Genomic DNA, 20,055 nt, shown 5'->3' with positions numbered 1-20,055 from the left:
CTCGCTAGTTAAACTTTTTTTAAAGAAAAATAACAACTCAGTGATTTAAATAAATTTTTTGAATAATTCAATAATTATTTATTAACTTTTTGAAATTAAGTGAATTTATAATTTATGTTATATTAAATTATAATAATGCATGAGTTTTTCTTTCAAATACAAACAAAATTTTATGATCTAATTTTAAAAAAAATTCAAGGGTATACCCTTTTTTTCTTCCTCACTTGCCATAGCTTAGCTTAGCGTTGATTTTTCTAGTTTGTAGTTTCTAACAACACTTCAGCATCTTACCTGGTTGACTTAAACATGTTCCTTCACCTTCTCTACATGCATATAGTCGCATGCTTTTGTTCCCTCTTATAAAATATTTTTTTTATTTAATTTTCAATTCCAGAATTAAAAATTAATCCCTCTATTGTTCTTAAGACATTCCCACTGTTAACAAAGATGGAAGCTTTGAATCTTAAGTCATCATGTATAATTAAGTGTGTGAATTTTTCAAGTCTTAATATGAGTTAATTATCATATGTAAATTTTAGTCCAGTTAATTAATTTATATATAAATTATTTTAATTTATTTACATTATAATAGTCTAATTTTAGATTTGGTGATTACTCCAACATATATTTATACTTACATTTCGATTATACTGTATTTTTAAACTTTTAAAATAATTATTCTATCTATTTTGGATGGAAATCGCTTGCTTCCTATTAATGCCCCGTCCCTGCCCCTTTAATATAATAAAGCCACGTTTTTTTTTTCTTGTAAGATGTAAATATTTTTTGAGGGATAATACAAGTTTTGATCCTTTAACTTGGCATCTAACTCCACTTTGGTTTATGTACTTTTTTATCCATTTTGGTACGTGAACTGAACAACTAGATTCATTTTGGTTCTCCATTTTGAAAAATATAAAAAGTTTGATTACATGCCACTTTGAGATTGTGTTACATTATCATTTGAAAATTAAAAAAGTTATATAAATTTTCAGGTGATGATATTATATAATCTTAAAGTGTTGCAGTATTTTATTAATTGAACTAGTCAAACTATTGGCTCCCGATTAAGTTAGTTTGATTGGTTCTACTACTAGACCAACAATAATTAATTAATTAATTAAAAATTCATAAAAAAATTAAAATTAATAAACCAGTTCAACCTATTCAACTACTGGTTTTTGTCCTAGTTTTCAATTTTTATCGGTTTCAAGAAATTTTTACTGGTCACATCGTAAAATCTTGACAGAATCCAAGTTGAGGGAATAAAATAGACCTAGTTGCCAAGTTCAAATACCAAAGTGAACAAAAACATACATGTACCAAAGTGGGGCTAGTTGCCAAATTCAGGTCCAAAAATTATATTATCTCTTTTTATAATAAAAATGTTTTTTATCCTAATTCATTTTCCTAATTACATATTAATTGAAAAATAATTAAAATTTAAAAATTTAAAATTTAAAATTAAAAATAATAGGAAATTAAATTAAATTATTATTGTTATACATATTTTATTATTAAGCAGATGTCCATCAATATCAAGATAAATTTGATATACATTAAGACTTTAATGTTTATTAGAAATAAAGTTTTATACCATGTATACCTCTTATGTCTATAAATATATACTTTAGAAAAGCATTGTAAAATATCTCTATTGATTAATAAAATTTATACTTCTCTTTGTTCTCTTATTTCTCTGAGAGAAATATATTAATTTGTTAACATAACCGGTTAGACCATCCTGAACAATAATGATGCGAAAAGAGAATTTATATGGATATTCATTAATGAAATTGAAGGTCCTTGTTTTTCTAAGTGTTGCTTGCTCTGAAAAAAGATTCATTAAACCTCACTAGTGAAAGTCGGGATTCTCTTGTATTTCTGAAAGAAATATGGGCCCATTTATCTGGAAAGTGGACTGTTTTGATATTATTTTAGTATATGCACCTACAAGATAATCAAATGTGAGTTATCAAATCGCAACATGTAGTTTGTGAGATTACTTATTTAATGATTTGTTTAAGAACAAAACTTTCAGATTATGCAATCAAAGCAATTCATGCAAATATTGGTGAGTTCATTTCTCGGGTTTTAAATGATTATTGTATGCTATATTGTAAGTGCGGATAACTATTACAAAGCCTTATCTTTATGCGTATAAAATGGTTTAGCGTAATTAATGATTCAATGCCTCGAATTAGTAGTTAAACCATTTTTTTAGAACAAAAGTTTTTGTATATATGTACAAGGATATGATATTTTATATGAATCGACACTTGTACGCATCATGCTGATAAGTTATGATAAATATTTCCCACTACAATTAACTTTTGGTTAGAAGACAAATACAACCCATTTTAGAATATTTGAATGTGCAACATTTGTTCAAGTTGTTGGATTTGGTGCCCTAAGTGTAGTATTTTCGTTAATATACACTTGTAATTTTTTCTAATAAATTGGTTAATAAAACAAATATACTTTGTATAATTATCCTCACATGGTTTTTGCACGCAAAACAGAATTAAAGCAAATGTTATTCGTTGATTGTCTAATGTTTAACTAATACTGAGCGGTATTACGTGGTTGGATTGTAATACAGAAATAAAATTTGTATTAGTAGATGAACCTAAACATGTCCTTAGTCTAATCAAAAAAGAAAAAACTGATTAAAAGACTAATATGTCATCTGTCAAGTCCAATTGGGAAGATGCCTTGTCTTAGGCATCAGAGTGAATGACTTCCAGAAGATAGAGACATCGATGTGATTGACTAGACTGATAGTACATCGAACAGGATCTAAGCAAAATAGATCTTGAATCCATTTATGGATTTATTCACTTGTGACGTTCATAGTGTGGCGTACTTAAATCCTGAGTGGATGGCGGATTATGTATGTGTGACTCATACACTTTGATGTAAGTAAAAGTTTGAGTTCAAATAGATAATGAGTCGAAAGCTGATGCGTTGGGTGTACGACTTCTGTAGTAAGTAGCATCATTCACAACAATGGAATTTATAGCCCAAAACATAGGTAAATGACATCCTCTCATTGGTTTTACATGGTTGATGAAAAGTGAACGTGACCACGGGTCATCTTTCGTTGTGATGGATGACTTGATTACTAATTGATAGTGATTGTCTTTTTATGAAGGAAGAACGAATATTATCCCAAATAGATCAAGGATATCCTATGAGTGTAACACACTAATGACAATGTCATTGGACGAGTACTAAGTAGGTGCTTTCGTAATGGTATGTCATTGGGGAGAGCCCAGTCACAATACTATAATGGAATGACTTCGTGACCAAATGAGTTTATAATTAATAGGCGAAAAGCCAAAACCTAATTATAAATCATTTGAGCCTCAACTTCATATGTCCAATCGGTCCCTCCGCTAGCTCGTTGAAATCAAAAATGAATTGCGTGTTTAAATAAAAATGAATAGAATAATGATAAGCTATAAAAGTAACATGTTTTTAATCCCATTCTTGATGCATTTTCAGATGATTTATTATGTAAATTAGTGAATTTGATTCTCCTTATCTTTTAAATTCATGTTTTTATACTTAGGTGAGAATAGGGGAGCGAAAGGAGTGAAAAACGAGCCAAAATCGAACAAAAAGAGTTATTTCCAGGATCCACACGGCCTGGGCATTTCTATACGAGCTGGCCACACCCCCATGTGCCATCCCGTATCGATATCGCTTCCTATTTACCAAACATGCGAAAAAACCCAATTTTTAGGCTTTCTGCGCATTCTAAAGTCTATAAATACATATTAGAAGAAGACCTAAGAGAGCACGCAGAGAAGAACGAAGAAAAGACTCGAAGAAAGCCACCAGACTGAACTCAGAAGTGGATCTCCTTCAAGATTGAAGATCCCCATTCAATTTCCTTAGAAATTTTATTGGGTTTCTTTATGTCTTGTTGTTATCCTAACTTTGAGATGGTTTTATTCTAGATTATGAACTAAATTCCCTAGATAACTAGGGAAGATGAAACTTATGTCAAATCTTATTATTTGATTTCTGAATTACATGATAAATACTTAATTCTTGTTCTCAATTATGTATGCTTAATTCGTGTTTTAATATTTTTAAGATATTGATTCATGTTAAATGTGCTTATTTTAGTGGAGTAAAAGTCCCTGTTTAAGAGTAGATCTAGCATAATTGAGTGGAGTTGCATGCAATCCTAGAAATAGGACAACATAAATCTACTGGATTAGAGTCAAATCTAATAAGGGAATCCATAGATTGAGTTAATGCGACAATAGGGGTTTTAATTAGAAAGAAATTTTAATTAATCAACTTAGAGTTAGTTGTTCTTACTCGCGAAAGAGATATTAACATAATTTAGGGATTTCTACGGATCAAGGCATAAGTGAATAAATCATTTAATTTAGATTCAAAATAATAGGTGAAGTCTAGGTGGATTCTTTCCTGGGTATTGCCATCTCATTGGTTATATTTTTTTTATTTTCCCAATTCATTCTCTGTTGCGTTCTTAATTTAGTTAATTTTATATTAAAATCAATCTCATTAATTTGTCAGCTAAATAATAGAAAAATAATAATTACTAGTACCTTTAGTCCTCGTGGATACGATATTCCCTACTCGCTATAACTATACTATTGTTTGACAGGTGCGCTTGCCTTTGTCGTAATTATAGTTATTGTAGTGACCATTAAGTTTTTGGCGCCGTTTCCGGGGACTAAAATATTAGGAACACTCGATTTTTATTAATTCAGCCATTTTTATTTTTATTTTGGTTTAATTTTTTGTTTCCTAATTTTTCTTTTATTTGCTTCTAGCAGGTTGCTTTAGTTTATGACTAGAAGAAACCCGTTAGGACCTTTAGTATTTGATAGTGAGATTGAAGTCACAGCCCGCAGAAACTGTAGAGAAGTAAGGCAGAGTCGACAGAGTATAGTGGAAGAGCAAGAGGAAGTTATCATTATCACTGAGGATATGGTTGATAATCAGAATAATCAACTCCCTCATGTAGTTGCTGTAAATTCGAATCTTGCTCCTCGTACCATGTATAATTATGCCAAGCTCACTCTAACTGGGGCTGAACCGAGTATTGTGGGACTTACTATTGCTGTGAATAACTTCGAATTGAAGCCGAACATTATTCAGATGATTCAACAATTTGTTTAGTTAGATGGTTTACAAGACGAAGATCCAAATACTCATTTGGCTAATTTTCTAGAAGTCTATGATACTTTCAAGATAAATGACATTTCTGACGATGTCATTCACCTACGGTTGTTTCCTTTCTCGTTGAAGAATAAAGCTAAATAGTGGTTGAATTACTTACCACGAGGTTTTATCACTACATGGGATCAAATTACTGAGAAATTCCTATTGAAGTACTTCCCATCGGCTAAGACAGCTAAGTTGAGGAATGATATCTCTTCCTTTGTACAGATGGATTTAGAGACCCTATATGATGCATGGGAGAGGTATAAGGATTTATTGAGAATGTGCCCTTACCATGGGTTACCTCTATGGCTACAGGTTCAAACCTTCTACAACGGTTTGAATCCCTCAACTAGGCAATTGATCGATGTAGCCGCCGATGGTTCTTTGAATAATAAAACATCTGAAGAAGCTTATGAGTTTATAGAGGAGATGTCACTGAATAATTATCAGTGGCAAGTCATTAGGACGAAGCCGAAAAAAGCAGCCGGTGTTTTTAACTTAGATGCAGCTACCATGTTATCAAATCAGTTAGAATAATTAAATAAGAAAATTGATGGTTTTTGTGATTTTAAGCAGGTACATCTGGCGATGCAATGCGGTGCAAATAGAGGAGGAATGAGCAATCCAGAATATTTGCCTTACGGTCCTAGTACAGAGAACGAACAAATCAACTATTTGGGTAATATTTCTAGACCTCAGAATAATCCTTACAATAACACTTATAATGTAGGTTGGAGGAAACATCCCAATTTCTCTTGGGGTGGTCAAGGAAACTGATAAGTCGTAATTTATACATATTTTTATCATATGCTTAGCATATTTTTAGATGAATTATCATCAGATTTGTGGAATTCGATGCTCATAATCCTTTAATTTCATGTTTTATACTTAGGTGAGCATAGGAGAGTAAAAAAAGAGAGAAACGGGCCAAAAATGGAGAAAATGGGTCAACGTGGGAAATCAACACGGCCTTGACTTCCTCACACGGGTAGTTCACACGTCCGTGTCTATTTAACAGATTGCAACACGGCCTAAGCCACACCACACAGCCGTGTCTATTTAGCAGACTCTAAACACGGCCTAAACCACCTCACACGGGCATGTCCCTGTCGAGCCCAAGTCTAGTTTTACTCGAAAAGGGCTACTTTTGAGGGTTTTGAAACATTCTAAAGTTTATATAAACACCCGAAGAGGCATCTAAGAGACACACGGAGTAGGATGCGAGGAATTACTCAAAAAGTCGATTGATCCATCTCAGAAGCTGGATTCTCCTTCAAGACTGAAGATCTCCCTTCAATTTCCTTCAGGGGTTTTTGGGTTTTCTTTATGTTTTGTTATTATTATTCTTTTGAGATGTTTCCTTTTATACTTATGAACTAAGTCCCCTAAACACCTAAGGGGAATGAAACCTAAGACGAATCTTGTTATTATTTTTTAAATTATATGATAAATACTTGATATGTTCTTAATTATGTGTTCTTAATTCTTGTTTTAATATTCCAAGATATTGATTCAAGTTTTGGTGTGCTTATTCAGATGAGCAAAAGTCCCTGTCTAAGAGTAGATCTAGCATGATTAAGCGAAGTTGATTACACCCTAGACATAGGGTGACATAAATCTGCCGGATTAGGGTCAAACCTAATAAGGGAATCCATAGATCGAGTTAATGCAACACTAGGGGTTTTAATTAGAAAGAGATTTCAATTAATCAACATAGGGTTAGACGTTGTTAGTCTCGAGAGAGATAATAATAGAACTTAGGGATTTCTACGGATCGAGTCAAGTGAATAAATCGTCTGGTTCAGAGTCAAGTAACAAGTGAAGTCTAGGTGGATTTTTCCTTGGGTATTGTCCAAATCAACCAGTTTTCCCAAAAGTATTTCCCCAATTTTCTTCCTATGCGTTCTTAGTTTAGTTAATTAGTTTAGATAAAGTGAATCTCCTTATTTTTAGGCTAGATAATAAAAAGAAAGTTAATACTAGTACTTTTAGTTCCTGTGGGTTTGACATTCCGATCTTGCTATAAACTATACTACTGTTCGATAGGTGCGCTTGCTTTCATCGTGATAATAGTTAGTTTTCAAGTACGATCAATCATAAATATAAAACTTATCACGCATACATCAGAAACCAAAGACCACAACCCCATCCAAGCTTTCAATCACCTTACCAAAAAAGAAAAAGCCGAACCTTGAGGAGATGTTGATGAAGTTTATTTCTATGTCAGAAACTCGCTTCCAAAACACTGAAACAGTACTTACAAAACAACAAGCATCGATTCAAGGGCTTGAAAACCAAATCGGTCAACTTGCAAAGTTGATTTCAGAATGACCACAAGGTAGCTCGCCTAGTAATACCGAAACTAACCCAAGGGAGAAACTTCGTGCAATTACTGTGCGAGTGTAACAACCCGAAATTTATGATTAACAGAAAATGTATTATTGGTCTCCATTTTTGGAAAACGAATTCGTAAATATTTATAATAAATATTTACAAAGTTAATTGAGTGGTTAATTAGAGTTTAATTAAGGTTAATTAGGTATAAGAATTAAATTGAATAAAGGGTAAATGTTTAATTATAGATTAAAATAAAATAAAAGGGATTAAATAGGCAATTATGCCTATTTCATTAGGTGAGACGGCAAATGGGAAGAAAAGATTTTTCTTCGATTATATATTATATGAAATTATTATTATTATTTATTATTATGGTTTTCTATTAAAATATTATTATTAATATTATTACATTATGAAATAAAATAAATTAAGACAAGTTATGGTGATAAGATGGTACAAGTGTAATAATGTACATATATACACTTGTATTATAATTATTTATTTACTTAAAATTTAAGTTAAAAGATATTTATTAATTAAATAATTATATGATAAGTTTTTGTATGATAAATAAATAAAAGAAAGACAAATGGATGGTAATGATAATATACAAATGTAAAAATATTTATATGTATAATTATGATATATGTATTTGTTATTAAATAAATATTTATTATAATTATTATAGTTTTATATTAAATTATTAAAATGAAGACAATTGTATAATGATTAATGGTACATGTGTAAAATTCATATAAATACATTTGTAATAAAACAAAATATTTTCTTATAATTTAAGTAAATGATATTTATGAATTAAATATTATTATATTATATTATTATTATAATGTATCATTATTAATATTATTAACTAATATATATATATATATATATATATATGAAATAAAGTAAAATAACCAAAGAAACAAAAGGAGAAAAGAAACAGAAGCTTTCGAAATAGGGAGAAAGGAAAGAAGAAAAGAAAAAGAAAATGAAAAACTCAGGTTTTAAAGCTTGGAGTTTAATTTGGTAAGTCAATTAAGTCATTTTCTTTTATTTTTGATGTTTAAGAAGTTTTAGAACAAAGTTTTGTAGAAATTAAGTTGAGATTTTGGAAGTTCTTAGGTTTTTGAGTATAGTTCATATTGAACAAATAATTGAATTAGGGATTAAATTGATAGAATTCTTATTTAGAATTGATTAAAGGATTAAATTGTAAAGTAAGTTATAAGTTTTGTGTTTGAAGGACTAAATTGAAAGAAATTTGAAATTAGGATTTTATCATGAACATTGGATATTTATGTTGGATATGATAAGAAGTTGAGTAGAAATAAAGTATGAATTGAGTTAGAACAGTAAGTGAACTTAGTTAGGATCAAATTGAAAATAAGGTAGAAATTGAATAGAAATTCAATTATTCAATATAAATTAGTATTGTATTAATGACTATAAAAATTGTTTTAATTTTTTTAGCTAACGTTGTTTCGGAAAACCTTGGCTAAGGAAGGAAAAGACAAAATCAACGAGGGTTAGCTCAGAAATTACGGTTTGTATTTCTATAATTCGAACTTAATATTTAATTGTTGAAATTATTATTTAATATGTATGGTAAGTCGTCAAGATGATTATTTGAATTGGAGTGAATATTGGTTGAAATTGAAAAGTGAATTTAATTATTAGTTGTTGTATTTTGATTAAATATTACGGTAAGTAATTTAGGTGAGAATTATTTATATTGTGTTTTACAATTGAAATGGATTGATTTGGTATGTGATAAATTTATTGAATTTATATGGATATATATGATTGATGTGGAAATTTAATATTGAATGTATGTTATATTGAAAATTAAATTGATTGGGAATGTGATGAAATAAATATGAATATGTAATTATTGTGAAATGGATATTGAAATGATTAATTACTATGAATTGAGAAATGAATTGAATACCCTATTAACTGTATCGGGCTGGGTCGGATATAGTTGGCATACCATAGGATTGGAAGTGTTCAGGGATACTTCGACCTTGAGTCAATGAGGCACTATAAGTGTCGTACTGTTAGTTCGACTTTGAGTCGATGAGACACCATGTGTGTCATACTGTTACTGTTACTTCAATTTAATATGATGAGGTACTGAGTACCGTATTGTTACTGTTTTCTTCGGTAAAGCTGATGAGGCACTGATTGTCGTACTGGTGTGTTCGTTGGATCCGTGTATCTGTCAATGTCCGAGTCATGTTAATAGGGGTAAATAAAAATACTGAATGACTGATTTCTTTAATGACTGATTGTTACTGAATAATAAGGATCAATTGATCATTACTGAAAAATACTAACTGTTATTGAAATGGATAAGTACAGAATACTGACTGAGAAGTGAATAGTTGAATATTATTTACTGATAATGAATAGTGAACGGAAGTATGAGTGAGACATATGAATTATGTATTTCTGAACTTATCTATGAATGGAAAACATTATTGTTCAAATGATTTGTGAATTTATTTTGAAAAGCTAATAGGGTTAGTAGATGAGAAAAATTGAGTGAATTAGAAAAGATTTTATCTTTGTAGTGTATGTTATATTATTAAGTGTTCAGATTATAGAAATACCATTGAGTTCATATTCAGCGTATGGTTTGTTTCCATGCTCAGGATAGGTTAAAGTCAGACCGTTGAATCAGCTTCCCAGGTCGATCCCGAACTCAACGTGGTGTAGTATATTAATAATTGGTAATGTCATGTACCTAAAATGTCTATGTGTGTCATTTTGGATTGTCAAGGTAAGGATGAAATAAGTAAATTTGGATTTGGTAATAGTATATTGGCTTATTTGGTAAGAAATTTGAACTATTTGAAAATGTATGTAAAATACTTAAAAAGATTCATCATATAAGCACGTAAAATATCTAATTTGACATGTTTTGAGTAGGTTTGAATGTGATTTAAAGTGATTGAACTGAATTGACTGGTAATGCCCCGTAATCTTGTTCCGGGGACGGATAAAGGTTAAGGGATGTTACAGTGAGATGAAGATGAGTTTGTTGAATCTGAATCAGAACCGAGGCAAGATAGTGCTGTAAGTAAAGGTAAGGTTGAGGTAAGCCAAAATGAACAAAAATCTGTTGGTAAGGAATACAAACCTCGTGTGCCATATCTGAACGCGACAAAGAAAGACCACACAAATGAAAAATTTGGTAAATTTCTTAAACTTTTGAAAAAGTTGCATATTAACTTACCGTTTAATGAAGCTTTTTCGTAGATGGCCAATTCCGCTAAATTTTTTAAGGAGTTTTTGGCAAACAAACGAAAGTTAGATTGTAATGACCCGAACTTTACGGTTATCTGAAAAGTGAATTTTCGGGTCTTCATTTCTGAAAAATGGATTCGTAAATATTTATTATAAATATTTACGAAGTTAAGTGAGTGGTTAATTAAAGTTTAATTAAGTGAATTTAACTTAACTAATGATAATTGGATAAAATGATTAAATTGAATAAAGTGTAAAGGTTTAATTATAGATTAATAAAAAGAAAGAGGGACCAAAATGGAAAATATGCCATTTGATATAGTTGAGTGACAAATGCATAAAAATCTTTGATTTTTATGCATAAATATATATATTATTATTATTATTATTATTATTATTATTATTATGGTTTTATATTTGATATTTATTAATGTTATTTCTATTAAATTGATATTATATTATGAAATAAATTAAAGTAAAGATAAATGTATGGAAATAAAAAATATATACATGTGTAATAATTATATTGGTACAATTGTGATATGTTTATTTAATTACTTTTATTTAAGTAAATAGATTTTTATTATAATAAAATATTAAATAAATAGAATAAAGAAAAGAATGACAAATGCATGGTGATATATGGATACATATGTATTAATAATGTACACATGTATAAAAGTATTATTTATTATATAAGTATATTATTATTGTTATTATATTATATTATAAGATTTTATGTAATAAATTATTAAATTATGACAAGTGTGTGGATAAAATGGATACAAATGTAAAATAAATATTTGATATTATTTAGATATTTATTAAGTTAACTTATTATATATATATATATATATATATATATATATATATATATATAAAGTAAAACAAAAGAAAAGAAATGAAAAAGGATAGAAAAGAAGCAGAATGAAACGAAACAGACAGCAAGGGAGAAAAAGAAAGAAAGAAAGAAAAGAAAGGAAGAAAAGAGAAAATTGGGGGTTTGATGCTTGAAGCTCAAATAGGTAAGTCAATTTAGCCTTTTTTACTTAATTTTGATATTTTAGAAGCTTTGGAATAAGGTTTTGATGAAATTAAGTTGATATATTGAAAGTTATTAGATTTTTAAATATTGTTCATGTTGAATAAAATGATGAATTAGGGATTAAATTGATAGAAATTCAAGTTAGAAGTGAAATAATGATTGAATTGTAAAGTAATTCATAAGTTCTATGCTTTAGGGACTAAATTGAAAGAATTTCAAAATTATGGTTTTATGCTGAAATTAGAGAGCTGAAATTAGTTTAAAGTGAAAATTGAATGAAAATATTGAGTTAAAGGTGAAAAATAAAAGTTAGTCTCGGTTTGGGACTAAATTAAAATTTAGACAAAAGTTGAATAAAAATTGAAACATTCAATGTGAAAATTGTACTGTATTAATGATTATAAATTGTATTAATTTCGTAGCTAACGGGGTGCCGAAAAATCCTCGGTTAAGAAAGGAAAAGACGAAGTCAACAAGAGTTAGCTCAGAAATCACGGTTTGTATTTCTATAATCCGAAACTTATCTATTAGTTGTTGCATTTAATATTTCATGTGTAAGGTATGTCAAATAAGGTGAGTATGTGATATCATAATGTTGAATTGAATGTGTGATTATTGGAAATGAATTGAAATGTATATTGTATTGAAAGTGAATTGCATGTGGATTGATATGGAAAAATGTACTAAATTGAATTGAAATTAAATTACAAATGAAATTGAAAATTTGAAAGTTCACTGAATACCCTATTAACTGTATCGGGCTAGTCAGATATAGTTGGCATGCCATAGGATTGGAAGTGTTCAGGGATATTCCGACTGTGTGTTGATGAGACACTATATGTGTCGACTATTGTGACTGTTCTGGATTCGCTCCGAAGAGGTACTCTGCACCTAACTGTTATTGTTACTGTTGCCATTACGGTGTATTCCAGCTTCGGCCTATAAAACACTGTATATTATCCCCGATGTGTGGGTTGGATCCGTGTATCCGTCTAGGTCCGAGTCATGTTAATAGGGGCAAATAAAGGTATTGAAAAATTTACTGCTACCGAATATTTGACTGTTACTGAATAAATAAATGACTAATACTGAATAATAATGATTAAATGATTTTTATTGAAAAATACTAATATATCATCGAATAATTGATTGTTACTAAGTAAAGGATCGCTACTGAATGAATAATCATTACTAGATAACTAATTGTTATCAAATGACTAAATGTTACTGAAAGAAACTAATAAACTAATCGATACTAAAATATGTTTACTGATATTGAATAGTGAACAGAAACATAAGTAAGACATATGAATAGAGAATATTATTGTTGTGAATTAAATGAAAAAGTTAATCAAGTTATTAGATGATGAAGGTTAAATGAGTTGCAATAATCAAGTTATTAGATGATGAAGGTTAAATGAGTTGCAAAGAAATTACTTATGAAATGAATAAATGAATATTTATGATTATTATAGGATAATAAGTGTATGTTATGTTTTAAATGTTCGGATTATAGAAACACCACTGAGTTCATACTCAGCGTACGGTTTGTTTCCGTGCGCAGGATAAGTTAAAGTCAGATCGTTGAATCAGCATCCCAGGCTGACCCCGAACTCAATAAGGTAAAGTATATTAATTGTTAATAATGACATGTACCTAGGATGACTTAATTGTGTTATATTGGATTGTGATTGTAATATGAAATAAGTACATTGATAATTGATAATGATACATGATAAGTGTTTAAAGCTAAGTATTGGATAGTATATAAAATGCGTTTGGAATGGTTTAGTATTGGTATTTGTATTAGTTGTGGATTGATATTTACAGGGTTGGATAATAACGTGTGAAAGGCTCATTATTGAGTCCACACGGCCTGGTACACGGGCGTGTGCCTTGGTTGCCATGGCCGTGTCTTAAAGTCAATTTAGTATACGGGTAGGTCACACGGACGTGTGTCATGGCCATGTTTAAAAGTCAATGTTGCACACGGGCGTGTCCCAAGCCACACAGGCATGTTAAATTAGCCACACGGGCATGTGGTACTGTTTAAAAGAAGAAAATTTGAAATTGCAAGAAAAATTTGTAAGTTCCCAATGAAGCGTAAGTTTGTTTTATTTATACTTAATAAGTACGGTGGGTCTATTAAAGCTATTATTAGATATATAGTATTGCATTTATTTTGTTTTATTTGCAAATGCAGTGTAACAATTGGTAATGCTCTATAATCCTGTTCCGGTAATCGGACAGGGTTAGGGGTGTTACATAGATGATTCGTCGCATGTGGAGCTAAATGCAGTGTGCTAAGCCATTTTGCAAAATAAACTACTCAACAAATTGAAAGATCTAGGAAGTTCTACTATTCCTTGTTTAATTGGTAGTTTGAATGTTAAGAATGCTTTGGATGATTTAGGGGCTAGTATTAATGTCATGCCCTATAAAATGTTTATGAAATTAGGTCTTGGGAAACCCAAATAAATTAGGATGAGTATTCAATTAGCAGATAGAACAATTAGATTTCCTAGGGGTATTATTGAAGACCTACTTGTAAAAATTGATAAATTTATATTCCCAGTTGATTTCATTGTTTTAGACATGGATGAGGATAGTGATGTATCTCTGATTCTAGGTCTACCCTTTCTAGCATCTGCCAGAACTATTATTGATGTTGGTACAGGTGAACTAATACTTCATGTAGGTGATGACATGATTACACTCTAAGCTCGTGATTCTGTTAAGACATCTAGTTATAGAGGTGATTATATGAGTTCTATTAATATGAGTAACCTTGTGGCTCAAACTTCTTTGCAAGAAACCCCTCGAAAGAATGTAATAGAGCCACGTTCCAGTCTAAGTGACAAAAACAGAATGACTCATGAAGAATGAATGTTACAGATCGATGAACTAGATGAATGGCAGACACATGTCAAGAAGAAATCGAGAATATACGATGCAGAACCAAAGCGACGCCATGACAAGCATAAGGATGAAACGAATCAATTTAAGGTTGGGGACCAGGTACTGTTAGATAAAACGGACCCTCGAATTGCCACTTCAGAGCTTAATGCAAATGGAGTAACTCCTTTTACGGTATAGAATATCTTCCCATACATACAGTTGAGGTAACTCATTCTAAATTTGACACTTTTAAGGTAAATATTACTTGACTCAAATCTTATTTTGATAATAGAATTGACAGCGAGAAAGAGGAGTTTCGACACTGCAAACCATCGTGACCATGCGAATATGAGGTAAGTCGAGCTTAGACTTTAAAGAAGCACTTCTCGGGAGGCAACTCGAGTGTTAACTTTGCAAATCTTATTTTTTGACCCACACGGCTTACACACATGGGTGTTCCCGGGCCGTGTGTACTAAAAGGGGTTCGACAGTGAGTTACATGGCCTGGTGACATGGCTATTTGACCCACACGGCCTGGACACATGGGCATGTCCTTGGCTGTGTGAATCCTGAGACTTATTTTTCCAAAAATCAATAGAGACACAGCTTAAAATAGTCCACACAAGTGTGTGATAGGACGTGTGACCACACGGACGTGTCCTAGGCCGTGTGAAACCTGGAGCTAATTTTTTCAATTTTAAATCAATTCAGAGAGTTGCATGGGTAAGGCACACGGCCGCGTGAGAGACATGGCTGAGCCACATGGGCTTGTGGAAGGTCACACTTGCATGAGAAAAGCAAAGGAGGTTGCACACGGCAGTGTGTGCCACAAAGCCTGGATACACAAGCGTGTCCAAGGCCGTGTGAAGACTAGGTTAAAAATTTTTAAATGCACACGGGCAGGGGAGAGCCATACGGGCGTGTAACGTAGCCGTATGCCCAAGACGGGCCTCATACGACTGTGTCACCATTAAAAGCCCTAATTTTATTTTTCACCTTTGTCTTCTTTCCCCCACCTACCCAACAAACCCTAGCCTTGGCTCCTTCCAACCACTCCTTTTTCGGCTGTCGACCCAACCCCGACCGAACAACCACTCCCACCACTCCTACCCTTCTCCTTCATCACACACCCACATACACACCCCACCAACCCTGAACCCATTTTCCTTCAGCACCCCTCTCCCCTTTCCTTTCACCGACCAGTCATCTAGGCCCTTTCTTTTCCCCCATTACACCCTTTCGCACGCCCCACTCAACTCCAATGCCCCATCAGCAATGTTTCTTTCAGATCTTCCCCCTTCTCCAACCAAACCTGCTCCACCACTGTTCGACCATCGTTTTCCTATCGACCGCTGCGCCTTCGTTCCTACTAGCGCCTACCGTCGGTTTCCTCTTTTTCCCTTACCTTTTCTTTACTTAATTAATTAATTAATATTTCTATTATTTTATTTCTTTATTATCATTATTATTATTAGTTATTTTCTTTTTCTTTTCTAGTTATACATGTTTACTGATTTTCTTTTAATTTTTATTAAGTCAATAATTATTTAATCTTTTAGTTACTGTTTTATTTTATTATGATAGTGCTTGTTCTTCCTAGTATTATTATTCCTAGTATCTGACGTCGGTATTTCAGCTTTCTATTCTTCTTGATATTATGTGATTTTATTACTGGAATTTCATTAGTTTATTGTCGTTTTAATTTTCCATTTCGTTTCTTTTTTTATTATTTTTGCATAATTGATTTTAATAAATACTGTTTTAGAAGTTGATTCTCTATTTTCGGTTGTTTAAATGATGATGCACGTCTTAGGATGATTCTTAGTGTCGTATTTTAATTTATATGACTATTTCTCAGCTTCTTTGTTTGTATGGTGATGCTTTATTTAATTATTGATGAATTCTTTTACTTTTTCAGGCACACCATGATGAACACACGCGGCAAGTCTAAGGTCGTAGTCCCCGCTTCGAAAAAGCGAAAAACCCATGGTGCGACCTCCTTTTCTAGTGCTGGCCCGCCACCCCTATCTCTTATTTTCTGCGGGCCTCAGGAGAATTCATTTTAGTTACATCGACAGTGCCCACTCGGCCTAGGCCGATGTATCGATTGAGCCGTGTTGAAACAGGTCCACTATAACACCCCTAACCCGTATCCGTCGCTAAAAAGGGGTTACGAGGTATTACCAGACGAAACATAACTTCCGAATAATCATAGGCATAATTTTATTGAAACTTTTAAAACAAATAATTATTAATATAAATAAAACTAAATTAATCTCTTTGCAAATCATATTGCGGTTCTTTCTAAACACATAATCAGATTTATAATTCATAAGCAATAAGCACCGAACATATCATTTTATCACATTGCATTTGTTCATACCATAAATATAATATAATACTACAATCTATAAACACATATATAAGACGTAATAAATAAATATATTCAAACACATCTCATTTTGGAAAATTACATTTGGCACCATTTAGAAAATAACAAACTTAATTCCTTATAACTTAAAGTACTATTCATTTAGTCACTTTACAAAACCTCAATAGAATATAGTAATGCATATTTCAATGTCCACTTTTACTTATGAAATCCCTTTACAAGCGTATATTCTTACATAGAACTAATTCCAAACATTATCCAAAATTTTCATATCACATTAAGAACAATACAACTATGTATTTGCAATGTAACAAACTTCATATTCAAAACCAATTCAACAAATACATATTCAACAAAGCACATACAATTATATATAAATCAACCCATCACTTCATATACTTATATGTAAATATTTATATATAAATACCAAATCGTGATTAATTTACCAACATAATTCTTATCCAGTTCTTTACTTAATGAAAAATTTTAATAAGCTAACACATCCATTATATATATATATCATGTCTTAAACATATATCTCTTACGTGGCAATAATTATTAAAAACTAACATAATTTGAAAAACACAACAAAACATCCAAATTTACTATTCAAATGGTAAAAACCCAAATACAATTGCCGAATATAAACAAGTTAAATTCATATGCTTTAAAATACATATAGGAATTATACTTTTTCCAAATCACAAGACCATACTAAGTCATTTTATATTCGACTATTTAATGAAAGTACACTACGAATCAAATTTTATACCTATCATTATAAAACCAAAGTTTTAACCATATATGCACAAAATCCCATTTCTCAATAAAACCAAATACAAGACATATTTGAATCAATAAACTCATGAGTAAAATATCAAACATAACCGTACTTATATATGCCAAAACCACAACCAAACATAATCATCAAGCCAAAGCATAAATTCCAAGATTAACAAAATGGACAAGCCATTTTCGCATGGCTTATACATATATATACAACTTCAACCATATTCGAAAAGTAGTATAGCCTATACATGCCATAGGTTTCTAATTCAACTTTTAAAAGTACCGAAAGCAGTCGATAGTGTGATAGACTTCGCTGACGTTCCCCAAGCCTGGAATTAGTCTCCAAAATCTATAAATAGAAGTAAAAATACACGCACAGAGTAAGCTATCTTAGCTTAGTAAGTCATAAGCAAATATTAACTCAATAACAATAATAATTTAATAAAACATAACCAAACCATACTTGTAAATTCAAATATCCACATATAACTAAACATGAATTAAGTTTTGTCCAAACATGCATTCGTTCTTTATCCAAAATCATCTTTCATACTCAATATCAATAAAAATTTCACTTGACCGAATACATACTATCATAATACATTTATACAATTTACGTTTCCTTAGTCATAATTTCACATTCAATTACCATATAGACAAATGTGCATTTAAACTTTGGCATAAGCATGAAATTTACATTTCCATATCATACATATATATATCATTAAACCGAATATGACCAATCATATACTTAAACATATGGTTTCATTCGCTTCATTCATAGCTTAATTCTTAATTCAAATATTATCTCAATGGCATTGATAATTTATTAAGGCATAACCAAGCCATACTTATGAAATTTAATTACCAAACATGTAACACCCCTAACCCCAAATCGTCACTGGAATAGGGTTACGAGGCATTACCAGATATAAACACTAGCATTTATACAAAACTGAGTTATAAATTTGCATTCCAATTCAAAACCTTTCAAATTTCATCATAAAGTCCCTAATATGGGCCTACGGGGCTCAATATATGTTTTATCTGACTTGCACACACGGCTGTGGGAACAGCCCATGTGACATAAACAGAGAGCCACACGACCTGAGCACACGCCCATGTGACTTGAATGTGTGAAAACATGATTTTTGACCATTTTTAAGTTATTTTCACATGCTTAACACATCTAATTCACACCCAAACATTTGCTAATAGTTCTTAAATAAAAAATCATTCATTATGCCATTCAAACTTAGCAAATATTCATTCATTCACTTCAATACCTCTTAAGGATTATGTACCACAATTCATATCAAAATTATACTACATTATCATACTAGTCAAACTCATAAGTTTAACTTCCAAAATATGCATATGTCATACCATGCTTCAACAACTTTCATGCTTATTCACCATCATGTACAAAATAACACCTTAACAACCTAGGTACATGCCATTTTACCAAAAGAAAAGTGTTCACCACTTTGAGTCCGGGATTGGCTTGGATGCTGAGTCCTTAGCTTTCTTTCAGTATTTAATCCTGCAAGACGAAACAAACCGTACGCTAAGTAAAACACTCAGTGGTATTTCTATAGACTAATGCTTAGAACAATATAAACCACGTATATACATTGTAGTTTAAATCCTTTTACATTCACAATCTTAACAGCTTAATCTTTTACATTCATTTCATAACTCTTTCAGTATCATATACCAATCACAGTTACACAATCAATAGAAAACAGTCTTCAGTATTTTCATTTATCCCTATTAACATGACTCGGACCTAAACGGATACGTGGATCTAACCCACACACCGGTTATAATATACAGTGTTTCATCGGCCGAAACCAGAATACACCGTAGGGTAACAGTAACAGTAACAGTAACAGTCATAGTCAAGTACAGAGTACAGAGTACCTTTTCAGAATGAAACCGGAACAATCACAGTAGTCGACACATATAGTGTCTCATCGACACACAGCCGGAATATCCCTGAACACTTCCAATCCTAAAGCATGCCAACTATATCCGACTTAGCCAATTAATCATTAATAGGGTATTTGAATCATTTCATTTTGGAGCGTAAATAGTAACAATTTCTATCACATCATTTATCATACATACT

General features: G+C 31.2%; 1 long non-coding RNA gene and 1 other non-coding gene across 2 annotated transcripts; one reads left to right on the top strand and one right to left on the bottom strand.

Moving 5' to 3' along the window:
* Positions 1-5,403: 5,403 nt before the first annotated feature.
* Positions 5,404-5,510, bottom strand: LOC128286375 (small nucleolar RNA R71). The gene has a single exon (XR_008276917.1). It is a non-coding gene; the product is annotated as a small nucleolar RNA R71 (small nucleolar RNA).
* Positions 5,511-11,650: 6,140 nt separating this feature from the next.
* LOC128285729 (uncharacterized) lies at positions 11,651-17,030 on the top strand. Its single transcript, XR_008276271.1, has 6 exons — positions 11,651-11,825; positions 12,268-12,341; positions 13,410-13,467; positions 14,741-14,935; positions 15,036-15,096; positions 16,662-17,030. It is a non-coding gene; the product is annotated as an uncharacterized LOC128285729 (long non-coding RNA).
* The last annotated feature ends 3,025 nt before the right edge of the window (positions 17,031-20,055 follow it).

The sequence above is a fragment of the Gossypium arboreum genome, chromosome 12, assembly GCF_025698485.1.
Source record: "Gossypium arboreum isolate Shixiya-1 chromosome 12, ASM2569848v2, whole genome shotgun sequence".
NCBI lineage: Eukaryota > Viridiplantae > Streptophyta > Magnoliopsida > Malvales > Malvaceae > Gossypium > Gossypium arboreum.
This window is presented reverse-complemented; position numbering and strand designations above follow the sequence as displayed.